Genomic DNA, 13,386 nt, shown 5'->3' with positions numbered 1-13,386 from the left:
ATGAAATCCATAATGTGAAAGTTTTCACAGCTGTGGTCAATATGGCTGCATTATTCTTTCAGACTGCTTGGCAATGTCCAGTGTTAAGGAGACAGTGTTCTGAAAAACTGCTCACTCCAAAGGCTTTAAAAATGGAGTTAATGAAGTTCAGTGAAATAAACTGAAAGTTAAAAATCAGCAGTGAGCAAGGGAACAATACCACTACAAAGCACTCATGTTTTCTAAAATGTATGCAAAGCTTCATATGTTAATACTTCAAATTCCAAGATGGCCAATTTATTTTTAAAATAAGAAACACCTGTTTATCATCAACCATAACAATAAGATGTTTAATTTTGAGAGAATGTTTTTGGCAGTTGCTAATAAGCCATACTTTAAGATTAAAATAGTTTTAATATATTCTAATGAGCTACTTATAAGGCATGAAGAAGAACATTTAGATGTTTCTTGACTTTCACTTAAATTCAGTGACTATTAAACCTATACTTTACATTAACTTTAGTCATTCTTTACCCATATTATAGTTAGTGGAAAAAAGATACTTAGCAGTTCTATTACTTTATCTTACTGTGTTGTGTTACTCAAGGAAAATTAAGGCAGGATTATCAGTGTTCCACAAATATATTCTTGAAAAAGCATTTTTACTTGTAAAAGTATATGAGAATTAAAATGAAGTGTATGAAAAAGAAACCCTACAGTAAATAAGCTAAGAATTGTCATTCAGTTATATTTTAAATTGTCAACTGGTCCAATTTTTCCTACTTTTTTTGTTTGCAATTGGTAATAGTCTACAGCTAAATAGAAAAAGTTAAAAATTTCTGGAAACATTAAAAGTGGCAATTTAACTAGCAGCACTTTCTGAAAAAGTACAAAAAGCAAAAATGTAAATGGAATATTTCTTATAAATTTCAGTGTAAAAATATCTTAATAAATCTTTAATGGCAATTTGCATTTTCATTTCTCAGATTTGAAGCTTTCAGTTAAAGTCTTTTTCTCTAGCACTTTATTTTCCCTGTTGGTTTATATTTTTTACACAATTTTGTTCATTTTGACTGTTTAATTGCTGTTGTCTCTGATTTAGGCTGAATTTTTAAAAATGTACATGACCCAAAATTTTCAATATAAGAATGTTCAAAATAAGTGTTTAATTTGAGGATTTTGCACAAATTTTGCCATGTTACTACCCTTAAAAGAAATAATAAATGGATAAAATTAATATAATCTGCTTAAAATGAGCTAAATTGACCTGTTTTTAATTTAGTTCCATAGAGAAGTGAGTACATTTGCTAGGGGCAGCATCAGCTATCAATATTCTCCTCTCTCCAACCACAGACTTGCTTTTTTTTGTTTGTTGGTTTTTTTTAACAATCAAGGTTAAGAGGAATTTAAAAGGAAAGAATAATAATATAGAGAAGAGTGCCATTTTTATGAGTTAAAGTTTTGCTGACATTATCTCCTAAAATTATATCTAACCTCACCAGTAATGACTTAAATGAAAGAGCAGATACATGCATAACTAATCACTTCGCTGTACACCTGAAACCAATACAACATTGTTAATCAACTATACCCCGATATCTGGAGAAGGGAATGGCAATCCACTCCAGTATTCTTGCCTGGAGAATCCTATAGACAGAGAAGCCTGGCAGGATACAGTCCATGGGGTTGCAAAGAGTTGGACATGACTGAATGACTAATGACCCCAATAGAAAATAAAAAGTTTTAAAAATAAAAATACTGGAAATTTATTTACTCAAGAATTGTATGTTATTCACAAGGTAATGGTTACTGGCACAATAGAGTTTTTACTTTAATCTGTATTATTAACATTTTATCCATCATTTTCTTAACTTGAAACAATCAACAGAACAGTAAAATAAGGTATACTGTGTTAAGAAAAATACATTATGTAAAAACTATATCATTTTGATGATATGGCATAACATAGATAGGAAAGATATCTGAGATGTTATATCAAAATTGAGTGCTTGTACATTGATCCTTATTTTTAGACTTTTTTGAGAGTATCCACTTGCTACATTATTTTGCTTTTAATAATGAAGATAATCATCTAAGGAAATAAACACTTGACTCATTAACTCTTTATTTTTCTTTCCAGACTAGCCATTGTACTTTTAAGTAATGGCTTCAGAAAATAAATTTTATATAATTTAGGCGATTATGTGAACTGAATTACAGTCTCTGGAGTGATCAAGGAATTGTTTTTTATTGTTTTAAATTTCTTTAAAAAAAAAAGGATCAAGCAATCCATATTATTCCGCTTGCCTAAGACAACTACTGAAAACATTTGTATTTCTTACATATCCTAAAGGCTGATCTTGTCTAACTCATATTAACCTACTCTGTAAGGATCACAAATCTTCAGACAATCTCCTATATCTTAGTAATTTATTTTCTGTCAAACATATAAAACAAATCTTGGTAAAACATTCCATTAGAAAGGCAGAGAGTTTGGAGGAAATTTTTCCATGGTGGTATGCCCTGCATTTTCAGGAGTGTCTGATGAAACACAGATGTTTCAAAGTGCCCACAAGGATGGTTAGTCAAGACCAGATTGATCCCTGGTTAATCTCTGAAACCTCTTGCTTCCATTCTTTCTATCAAAATATATTGCTTTCTTTTGCTGAATGAACTCAACTGAGTTGGCCACAAAAGAGTTGAATCAAAAACACTCAAAGTGGAAATTGAACGTGTTAGGATTTCTGCAATGGTTTATTATGCATTTCTTTCCAAAATGTTCCAAATGTAATTTGGTTTGGGAGTAAATGTCTCTTTTACTTTAAGCAGTGCCAGTATTTATATATGGACCATCAGTTCAGTTCTCATGGATGTTTTGCAGTATTCTGACAAATAATGGATTTACCGGAGAAAGTAATTGGTTGCATGGGTAGCTTAGCTCCTTCCACATTCCAATATTGGAGAACCACAGAGAATGCAGTATTTTATCTAGTTTTTAATCTTTGACTTAAAAAAAACTAATGAAAGCAGATACACTGCCCTAGAAAAATTTTTAAATCAAAGAAGTGACCTGAAGATAGTTAATACAACTACCAAGGTAATGATGAAGGACTGTCACACCACCATTGACACTTAGGTAAATCTCTTTTCAGAAATATGAAGAAAAACATGAGTGGATGCTTTTTTCATCATTTTCATTGTGTTGTCAATTTCCTTTGTACAACTAGAACCCTACTTTTACCAGAAGTTAAAATAAAATAGAGATTAATTTAGTCATTAATGTCCTTTGTGGTAAACTAATTGTATTTCAGAATATTTAGACCTTATTTCAATATCTTAATATCTTTTGGGCCCAGATCACTTTCTTTAATATGAAACAAAAACCTGTTATTATCTCATTACTTGATCCGACAAGTATTTTAAAACTTTATGTGATTTTGAACCTAGGCTTAATACTTTGACAAATATAATTTAAAATATTAAGATTAATTGTTAAATTTATAGAATAATTCACAATCTTCTAAACAGAAAATAAAATACCCCCATGTTCATTATCTGTTGAAAAATATTGAATTTCCAAACATGTTTCCAAAATATTTGCCTTTCAGTTTTGCATATTTGTATTTCTAATTTCTTTCATGCTGAGGCATCTGTTCATGATTTCTAGCTTATTTTCAAAATCTTTTTGTGTTACTGTTCAGATTTGATATTTAAATTCTTTATGTGCTGAATGACTTCTAGGGACCCAGTCAATAAGACTTTTCAGATTCATAAATTTTTAAAAACATCATCGTGGGTTTTTTTCACCTGGGAGAATATTCCACTTTTTACTTATACTCGTTGAACAGAATCTGTGTTATAACTTTTGTTTTGTTTTGACGTTTGCACATTCAGATGTATTTGTGATGGAGATCACATTTCTGAAAAATTATTTTTTTTAAATATAGCCTTAATTCCAGAATATAGAAGTGAAACCTTAAACATGCAAAAGGGAGTTTCCGTTTGCTTTGAGGGAGGGGTGGCCATATTTTGAGAGGAACTTCTCCTTTGGGAGAGAAAGGAAGCCGGGTTCCCCAGGATGGAACTTGCTTGGCTCCCTTTTCAGCAATGGAATTGTTACTCATTAAGGTAAAAGCCAGGCTGTGGTTTGGGTTATATGTGTTTTCTGTTAATTCACTTAAAAAATGCTTTCCTTCCATACATATTCCTTGTAAACTATAAGTCTACAGGATAATATATATACCCATCTTTATATATGGCCTTAGAAAATGACATAGATAAATATCACTTTGTGCTAAAAATAAGCCCATAGTAATAAAGAGGTCAGTCCGGAGTCACAGGGTACATAAAACAGACTGGATTTTGAGTCATGACATCTACACAGACTGCAATACTGCTGAATTTTCATATTAAGAGATTTTGGCTGAAGGAATTCAGACACATACACAGTATGGCCCCAGAAATCTTGCCAAGAAAAGTTGAGTTTAAAATGTAGGGGAACTGATCCAAGAATAGGCCTCAAACATGTTGCATTCATTACACGCAGCTGTGTACATGAGAAGTGACTTTTATCCCCACCTACCAAAACCCTATCCAGAGCCGTCACTTTTTTTTTTTTTGCCAACTTGCTGACCTTTCTCTTCCCACAAAAGGGAAATGTGATTGACAGATGATTATTCAAAACATTTTGGCAATAAAAAAAAAAGCATGCTAATGTATTTGCTCTAAATACAACACATTTTTAAAGAGACATTTCTTACGAGCTCAGTTTTTGTGAGTAAATATTAACTAACCATTGTTATGGAGAAAACCAGCCTGGAGAGAGAATGCTGGTGGATACTGCAGTGGGTGCTTTTGGAATATAAAGATTTAGAGGTACTCAGGTTACCTAGGCGGTAAGGAAGTATGATCAAGAAACTTGGCAAAGAAAGAAAAACACAGAAACCCGTGTCCATAGGCCTGGAAGAAACAAATGTCAATCATGACACATGAGCAACGGTTGAGCAAGGTTTTATGGGAGTGGAGGGAGCACTGAGAAATACCCATCGCTACCCAGTATGGTTATCTGGTTAGGTTACGTGTTCTCTGCTTCTGCTTCTCACACCACTGCTGGTTGATGTTCCCCCATTTTATCTGCAGACCCAGCTTCTCCAAAACAGGATCTGATCAATGGATTCTAGTCTCCATCTAGTACAGAGTGCAGCCCCTGTTGGTCAGAGCAATCCTGACAGACATTTACTGGATGCTGGCCCTGCCAATAGTTGGTTTTCTTTGGGTCAGCTTTTAATTCCATCAATCACTTGCAGACAGAGTTCCAGGAATGATGCCATGAAGCCAAAAACAGGGATCTTTGGAAAGCTTTGTGTGACTTGTGCAGCCCATATATTTTATCATAAATGCATACATTAAAATAACAAAGATTTTTTTTAATATATGATGCCTTTAAAAAGTATTTTACTCTGCTAAATTTTCCAAGCAGAATATTTTAATTTCTCCAAGAGGAAGTACATAATACTAAAGAAAATAATAAGGGGAATGATTTGTATCATTAGTTTTCCTGACTCTGATGGAAACTAATTCTTATGAAGGGCATTGGACTGATATAAGTGCTTCCCTGTTCCAGTAAGCACAGTGGATAAATACTGTTTAGTCTGGGTGCAAATATGTCTGGCACACAGGGAGTAAAGTCTAATATTTCCCAGTGCTAGGAAATATATTCTATCTTTTGACCCAATAGATCCTGAGACAACTTCTTCCAAAGACTCTAACCAACTCCATTTTTTTTTTTTTGGTGAAATATATTTGGGGATTTTGTGACTGTTGATATTCCAGAAACAGGAGGCTAATCTTTGCATCTTCCAGACTCAGAGTTTTTGCCAGTTAACATACAACCAAATGCATCTCAGAAACAATAACACTGCCTCTGTTTCTAAATTCTACTCCAATTCCATAATATCATAGGACTGTTAAGCATTGCTTGGCATTGTTGGACATTAATAACCTACTCTAATTTTTATTTGTGTCCATGAAAATTGTTTAATTTTAGCTTTTAACTCAGTGATTGAGTGCTACATATATAAATTGCATAAGCAATTTCTTCATGTGATATAAATGAGTATGATAAAAATAGAAATGCTTAAATACTTGTTTTAACTTATATCACACCTACAGTTTAAATTCTTTAGATCCAGTATTAGTTTTTTAAATAATTTATTGCCTACAGTGATTAATTGAATTAACATTTCTGTTAGTGCCAAGGAGTAGAACTGTTTTGCCTTACCAATACAGATCAAATTCAAATGATTGCCCTTGACATTTTGCAAATTTATAAACCTTTATTACTGTAGGATCAAGTAATTATCTAACAGCTACAGTTGGTAATTAATCCAATAGTTCAAATTCAGTTCAGGTAGACCAACTTTATTCAGTGTCTACACATAGTTAATACTGTGAGAGATTGAATGTTGAATGAAATATGAACCCTGCTTTTGAATTTCTAGTATATTTAAGTCCTATGATAAATATGTTTCATAGATTATCTCATTTAATTTTAACAAAAATCCAGTGACACAGGTATTATATTATTTTTAATTTACATACATACACAAGGCTCAAAAATGGCAAGTGGTTTACTCAAGATCACACACCTAGTAAGTGGAAGAGGCAGGATTTTTTTTTTCCTCAATGTGTGGCTTGCAAGATCTTAGCTCCCCAACCAGGGATCAAACCCCTGCCCTCTGCACTGGGAGCACAAAATCTCAACCACTGGACCCCCAGGGAAGTCCCAGGAGACGGAATTTGAACTCAGGTATGAATGTACTTGAGGACTTTATGACTGTTCATATTCCACAAACGGGAGGATAATCTTTGCATCTTCCAGACTCACAAGAATTTTTGCAAATTAACATGCCACCAGTGCCTGTCAGAAATAATAATGCTGCCTCTGTTTCTGTGTTCTTCTCCAATTCTCTAGTTTTAAGGCAATATGTAGAATGCAATAAGTGTGATTTTTATGTTTTCTTAATTTGATGACTATGCAATAATCAAGCATATTATTGATCGATTACTGACATCTAGGCTGCAGTCCATGGGGTCTCTAAGAGTCGGACACGACTGAGCGACTTCACTTTGACTTTTCACTTTCATGCATTGGAGAAGGAAATGGCAACCCACTCCAGTGTTCTTGCCTGGAGAATCCCAGGGATGGCGGGGCCTGGTGGGCTGCCATCTATGGGGTCGCACAGAGTCGGACATGACTGAAGTGACTTAGCAGCAGCAGCAGCCACCAGGGGACAGGAAAGCTTTCAGGTCAGGAAGAGGAGACATCTAAGATGAGACTGAAGGAAAAATAGGACTTAGCTAAGAGAAGATGGATGCTAGTCCAAAGATTAGGCATATCCTATGCACGGTGCCAGAAATTGTCACTGTGATTGAAAGTTCAAGGAGATGTGAAGTCACAGAGTGTCTCATCAGGTCTACTTAGGAATTGGGATATTTATCACAATGGCAGTGGGGAGTCATTCAAAATTTTTCTGTCAGGAAATTGGTATGATGATTTGCGTCTTTTTGAAAGATTTTTCTGAATGGAGTATGAAGACTGTGAGAGGAAGGTAAGAATAGAGGCAGGTATGATATTACATCCAAGTGAAAAATGATGGTTGCATCAACAGAGGTAGACATGGTAGAGATGAAAATTGTGAAAATGGTGGAGGGCCTATGGGTTGATTCAATGTAGGGAATGGGGAAGGCGGTGCCAATAAAAGAAACAGCTTCCAAGTTTCTTGAGCATTTGGATGGACACAGATTTTTTTGTTCACTGACTCCAGGAACCCAGGAAGAGATGGAAGCTTGTGGCAGATGATTATTTTATTTTATTTCATTTCATTTTTTTTAAAGGAGAACTACTCAAAGTCAGGGTTTTGGTTCAACTATGATGAGGTCTTTATTTTTATATTATTTTATTTTTTTGGCTGCATTGGGCAGCTTGCAGGATCTTAGTTCCCTGACCAGGTCTTGAACCTGGGCCCTCAGCAGTAAAAGTGTGGAGTCCTAACCACTGGACCACCAGGAAATTCCCCAAAGATGATTGTATTAGCTTTGAACATGTTGCATTTTAGATGCCCGTAGACATCCTATTGAAGCCATTGAGTGATTGGCTATGAGCCTGGTAGGCAATTGGAATTAAAGGAACAGCATCCAATATTCTTGCTTGGAAAATCCCACAAGTGGAGGAGCCTGGTGGGCTACAGTCCATGGGGTCGCCAAGAGTCAGACATGACTGAGCGACTGGCACTTTCATTACTGGTCAATCAGGCCTTGCGAGGTGGCAGTGGTTATGGAAATCAGAGAGAAATAAAAGGCAGGTTGGGGGTACAGAGAGAGAGAGAAAGGAAGAATGGAGTAAGTGGTGGGGAGCGACCGAAGAAGATCATCTAGGCAGAGGGAGTGATGTGATAAAGTGACAGGAAAGGGGGAGAGGTGTATGTGACAAAAAGCCTATGTCAAGTGCAAGATAAGACTAAGATGGTTCTCCTGGATAATGGTTGGTGATGGGGTTTATTCTGTAGTCAATAGGGAACCAGTGAGGCTTTGAGCGTGGGAGGAGCATTTGCTAATAAGTCATTGGAAGGTCTGACCCAAATGTGGACTGGAGTAGGGATGCAAGGACCGTGGCGCAGGCTGTCGATGCATCTAGGGTAGATGTGAAGAGATTGAGAAATTGGGTAGGATTTTTTGGAAATTTAAAGAAAAAGCATGGATGCAGGAGGTACTTCTGAAAACAGAAGTCTTCCCACTACTTCTGACCCAGGGACAGGAGATGACTATTCAAATGGTAACAACTTGGAGTTTAAAAAAAAAAGAGAGAGAGAGAGAAATCAGAAGAGGGATCTGGTTTCCAGAAATGTGTATCTTGTATGTTATTTAGAACTTAATGATCATACTTCTTAGAATTAAAAATAGAAGAATAGGGTATCCGTATATTTTATTTTTAAGCTTGCCTTTTTCCCCTGTTTTCCTGGAGCTTATAAGACTCTATTCCAGAGATTAGACCAGATGATATTTTTCTTTTCCTGTGCACTACAAGAAAAAATAAAAAGGACTTAGAAATCCATTTGGAAAGAAAGTCAAATGAGAGAACTCAGTAATCCTTACCAAGAGTGACAGTCCTTCGTCCTAGCTGGGCTGGACCACTGTGGGGCAGGGGAAGAAGGGGGTGGTGAGAGCAGCCACAGGAGCTGAACAGAAGGTCTGAGCACATCAGTTCCTCAGGAGTCAGTACAACAATGGATAGAGGAAAGATGTGGGGCGTTTCTATGGGAAGCTCTGGGACACAAGTTGTTCTTTCGTTGGCATCTCTGAAGTCTATAAAAATATAATTCTGGCTATATACCAAGAAGCATCTGATGCAAAGTCAAACACATCAAGAAGGCTAAATGCCATTTTCGCTCAAGTAGCTGTCTGTGCTGGGGAGCGAGGGGAGGTCTTTTCATGGTTTTTGCCGGTGGTCCTCATCAGTTCCGTGGTTTTATGGAAGTTCTGGTCTTGTTTGGGAGAGTCCCTGCAAGACTGAAAGCTATTTCTCTTCAACTGTATTGCTTCGGACAGTCGACAAATACAGTGTTTATTACGTGACTTCTTCCATCCTCTGTGTTTACACTGCAGGTGAATTTTTTTTTTTCCTTTAGTGACCTGACTTATGGGTTGGTTATTATGACTGTTTCTCTTTTTTCCAGAAGTCTTCTTTCAAAGAACAGAAAGGTTTTAATTCCCACTGAAAAGAAAGACAGGGGACCCCAGCCTGTGGACCCAAGTATTAAACTGCTTTTGAAGATGAGGCAATTGGAAGCTGCTAACAATATGGAGATCAGACATTCTGTCTCCAGCCCGGGAACAGGACCGACATCAAGTGAACAGGCAACTGCTTGCCTGCCTGTCTTCCTCCTGCCAGATAAAGGCCCAGAAGGGGCAGCTGCCAGCCGGGAGGAATGTGAAAAAAATAGGAAATTGATTTGAAATAGGATAGGGAAAAAGGCAGAAGAGAGTATTTAAGAATTTTCAAATCTTTTTAGGCATGAGTAGATACTGTCTCAGCAGAGAAAGGTCATCTTTACATAGTCTCTCATACTTTCTGCCTTTGGACCCGAAAGGCACCAAAAGTCACAATCGAACAGGTATTAGAAAGCCCTGAAGTTGGTTTATTTCTTCATAATTGGAGGGAAATTGGATATGGATATATATTTAACTCTTTGACAAATCTTCTCAACCCTTTTGAAATAGAAAAAAAAGGAAATAGAAAATTATAAACGTTCTGATTATAGGCTCAGGAAAAGTAGATTGTTTTTTTCCTGCTAGTTACAATGATAATTAATTAAATTTCACATTCATCAGAGGGGGCGGGGCAGTAGTGTTTGACTGTGAAGGTTGAGGGCATTCTAATTTTCTATTGACAGCGGTTCTTTCGGTTTGATAGATGCCTTTAGGCAAATTATAACGCCTCTCTCTACTTTTTTGCTTAAGGAAATATGAGGAGGCGGTCATGTTAGGGATATTTAGAATCACTAGTAAATAGAGGAGATGTTTGTCTTTGGGGTCATACTCACTGGCTTCGCTGTAAGAAGGCAAGAGGGCTCCACAAGGAGCTGTAAGTTTCTTTCGGGTCCTAACGTGTGGTGATACTCTGTGATCTCTTGAAGGCAGGAAACCAGTGGTGTGCTTTCAATCGGTGGTCCCCAACCTTTTTGGCACCACGGACCGTTTTCACGGAGGATAATTTTTTCACTGACTGGGGTGGAGCACGGTTTCGGGATGATTCAGCCACGTTACTTTTATTGTGTACTTTTATTGTTGCTGTTCAGTTGTTCAGTGGTATCTGTCTCTTTGTGACCCCCCTGGACTGCAGCACACCAGGCTTCCCTGTCCTGCACTATCTCCCAGAGTTTGCTCAAACTCATGTCCATTGTAGGTGATGCCATCCAACCATGTCATCCTCGCTTGCCCCCTTTCTCTCCTGCCCTCAATCTTTCCCAGCATCAGGGTCTTTAATTGTGTACTTTATCTCTAGGATTATTTTTATTATATCAGCTCCACCTCAGATCATCAAGCATTAGATCCCAGAGGTAGGGGACCCCTGCTCTAAACTATACTTACACCCAGAGCCTCCTCTTTGTGGCCCACCTTACTTGAAGTTGTTGATAGGATACACAGGCAATGAAAGACAAGAGACCTTCCTTGCAAGAGATGTAAGTCTTAGCTGAGAAGAATAAATAGATGTGATTGCCACCAACGATATAATAACAAACCATGTGATAACAATATGATAACAACACATAATAATAGGGCTCATGCATACCTTACTGCTTCTCTTGGCTTCATTAATCATCAGTGCTGTCCTTATGAAATGGAGAACCTCTCACCTCTTACAGACAATAGATTGAGGCTGGTATCGCAACACATGGAAGGTTAAAATATGGAGTGGAATAAAGCTGAGAACAGCTGTTTTCTAAATCACATCTGCCTTAAAATGTCAACATATGGAAATGACTGACCCCTTTTACTCTTTCTTTACTCTTTACTCATTCTTCAAAATAAAATTTGATCTTTATACTGTGAGTGGAGGGACAGACAAACAAACAATCAGGCCAGTGGAAAGTCAGGATGGATAAAAGAAAAACATGAAGAAAATGAGAAATGAATAGAAATACCTATGAACTGAAAACTCTTATCCTAGAACATTAAAGGAGTAGGAAGAAACTCTTGCACAGCCATTTAAGGGATTCAGAAGGCCCGAGAGATATTCCCCTTTTTAGAGGGAAAAATTGAAGCCCAGATAAACTAAGATTTAGCAAGATTACACAGCCCATCAGAAGAGCTATGTCCAGAACCTGAATTTCCCAATTCTCAGAGAAATTGTAGACAAGTGGAGAAATCCCTGAAGGGTGGACTGTGATGTGTTTTCACTGGTTTCAGTCTGCAAACTATCAAAGCTGCTTTGTTCTGTATAGGTTCTTTTCTTTTGCACTGAGCCCATTTTATCATCCATTTCAGTGGTGTCTCTTCACATCACCTAAGGCGTGGGCAAAAAGATGCCTGCTTATCTGAATCACAGCCACGGATTTTCCTATTGCTGATTATGACACTACATTTTTTTAAATTAAAATTGCTAGAAAAAATCAGCAAGCAATGGAATAAGCTTTTTATGGAGTGAATATGTTGCTATAATTTAGGACCTTGCTCACTAATCATAAATTGTTGTTAATCACAACTAATCTAACTACTTTTTTTCCAGTTAGAAAAGTCCTCATTATAACTATCCTTCTGAAACACTACCAGACATTTCTTGACGGGAAATTTACCCAACATCGATTCTACAACACAAACAAGAAGGGCACAGTTATTCAACCTAGACTTGCACCTAAATATTAGAGCCTTTCTACTAATTCTAGACACCTATATTATCTGGTTGAAAGCTATATTGGACTCTGTAGTTAAAGTGACACTGTGATATATTGATCTAATGAGTAATATTATGAAAATAATTCAAAAATACTCTAACTTGTTCTGCCCTAATCTTTAAAATTCATGTGAAGGAAACCACATTGTGCAAATCTTTTTTGGAAGATCTTGCAAAGGCCTTTGGCCAAAAATAACACAGAGTTCTACATATTTTCACAGTGGTTTCTATTTTGGAGTCAAAGTGCCATCAAGGAAGGTAGACGAAACACCTGTGCAGTCTTGAGTCAAACTCTTCACCTGGACACTTGCCTTAATGGGTCAGGATCTTCAGACTGCGGTGGGACGGCCTTGGGGGGTTAAAGTCACCTTGGTTTGCATCAAATAAATAGATGCCCTTACTTTGCCTTTCAATTCCTCTCATCTTTTGAAAGACCTAATTCCCTTTGTGCCAAGTCTAGAAGAAAGAGCCCCTGAAGCTTGCTGTCACCCAGAAACTGAAAGCCAACAGGACTAGATATACAGTCACTGGAGTTTTCCTCACCTGTCAGCCTCTGTCTCTACCTGTTTTTCTCTTTACTCTCCCTCACCTCCCCATTTCTAGAGAATTCATTTCTTCTCATGTGGTACCTAAGGTGTACCTTTGTATGGTTCCCTGTAAACTCCTACCTTGCCCCCAGCAGGACCCTAAGCACACTTGTTTGTTTGTTTGTTTTTAATGAACCAAGACAGATACCAGGTAGAAATTTGCCTACAGTGCATTTTCCCCTACAGAGTACTTTAAACAATGGAAATTTTCTACATTAATTTTAAACTAGTCTTGCCCTGTGAGGTTTAAAAATGGCATTTCAAGCCAAAGTATCTAAGGTGTTTCAGGCACATAATAGGCATTCAATAAATGAAGTTGAATTCACATCTATCAAAGTGAAAGAAGCACTGTCAATAGTAAATTAGAAT

General features: G+C 36.9%; 1 protein-coding gene and 1 non-coding gene across 4 annotated transcripts in view; one reads left to right on the top strand and one right to left on the bottom strand.

The window, feature by feature from the left end:
* Nucleotides 1–13,386, top strand: part of TENM3 (teneurin transmembrane protein 3) — a 532,144-nt gene that overhangs the window by 173,146 nt on the left and 345,612 nt on the right. The window lies entirely within an intron of this gene.
* Nucleotides 7,978–8,050, bottom strand: TRNAK-UUU (transfer RNA lysine (anticodon UUU)). The gene has a single exon. It is a non-coding gene; the product is annotated as a tRNA-Lys (tRNA).

The sequence above is a fragment of the Bubalus kerabau genome, chromosome 2, assembly GCF_029407905.1.
Source record: "Bubalus kerabau isolate K-KA32 ecotype Philippines breed swamp buffalo chromosome 2, PCC_UOA_SB_1v2, whole genome shotgun sequence".
Taxonomy (NCBI): domain Eukaryota; kingdom Metazoa; phylum Chordata; class Mammalia; order Artiodactyla; family Bovidae; genus Bubalus; species Bubalus kerabau.
This window is presented reverse-complemented; position numbering and strand designations above follow the sequence as displayed.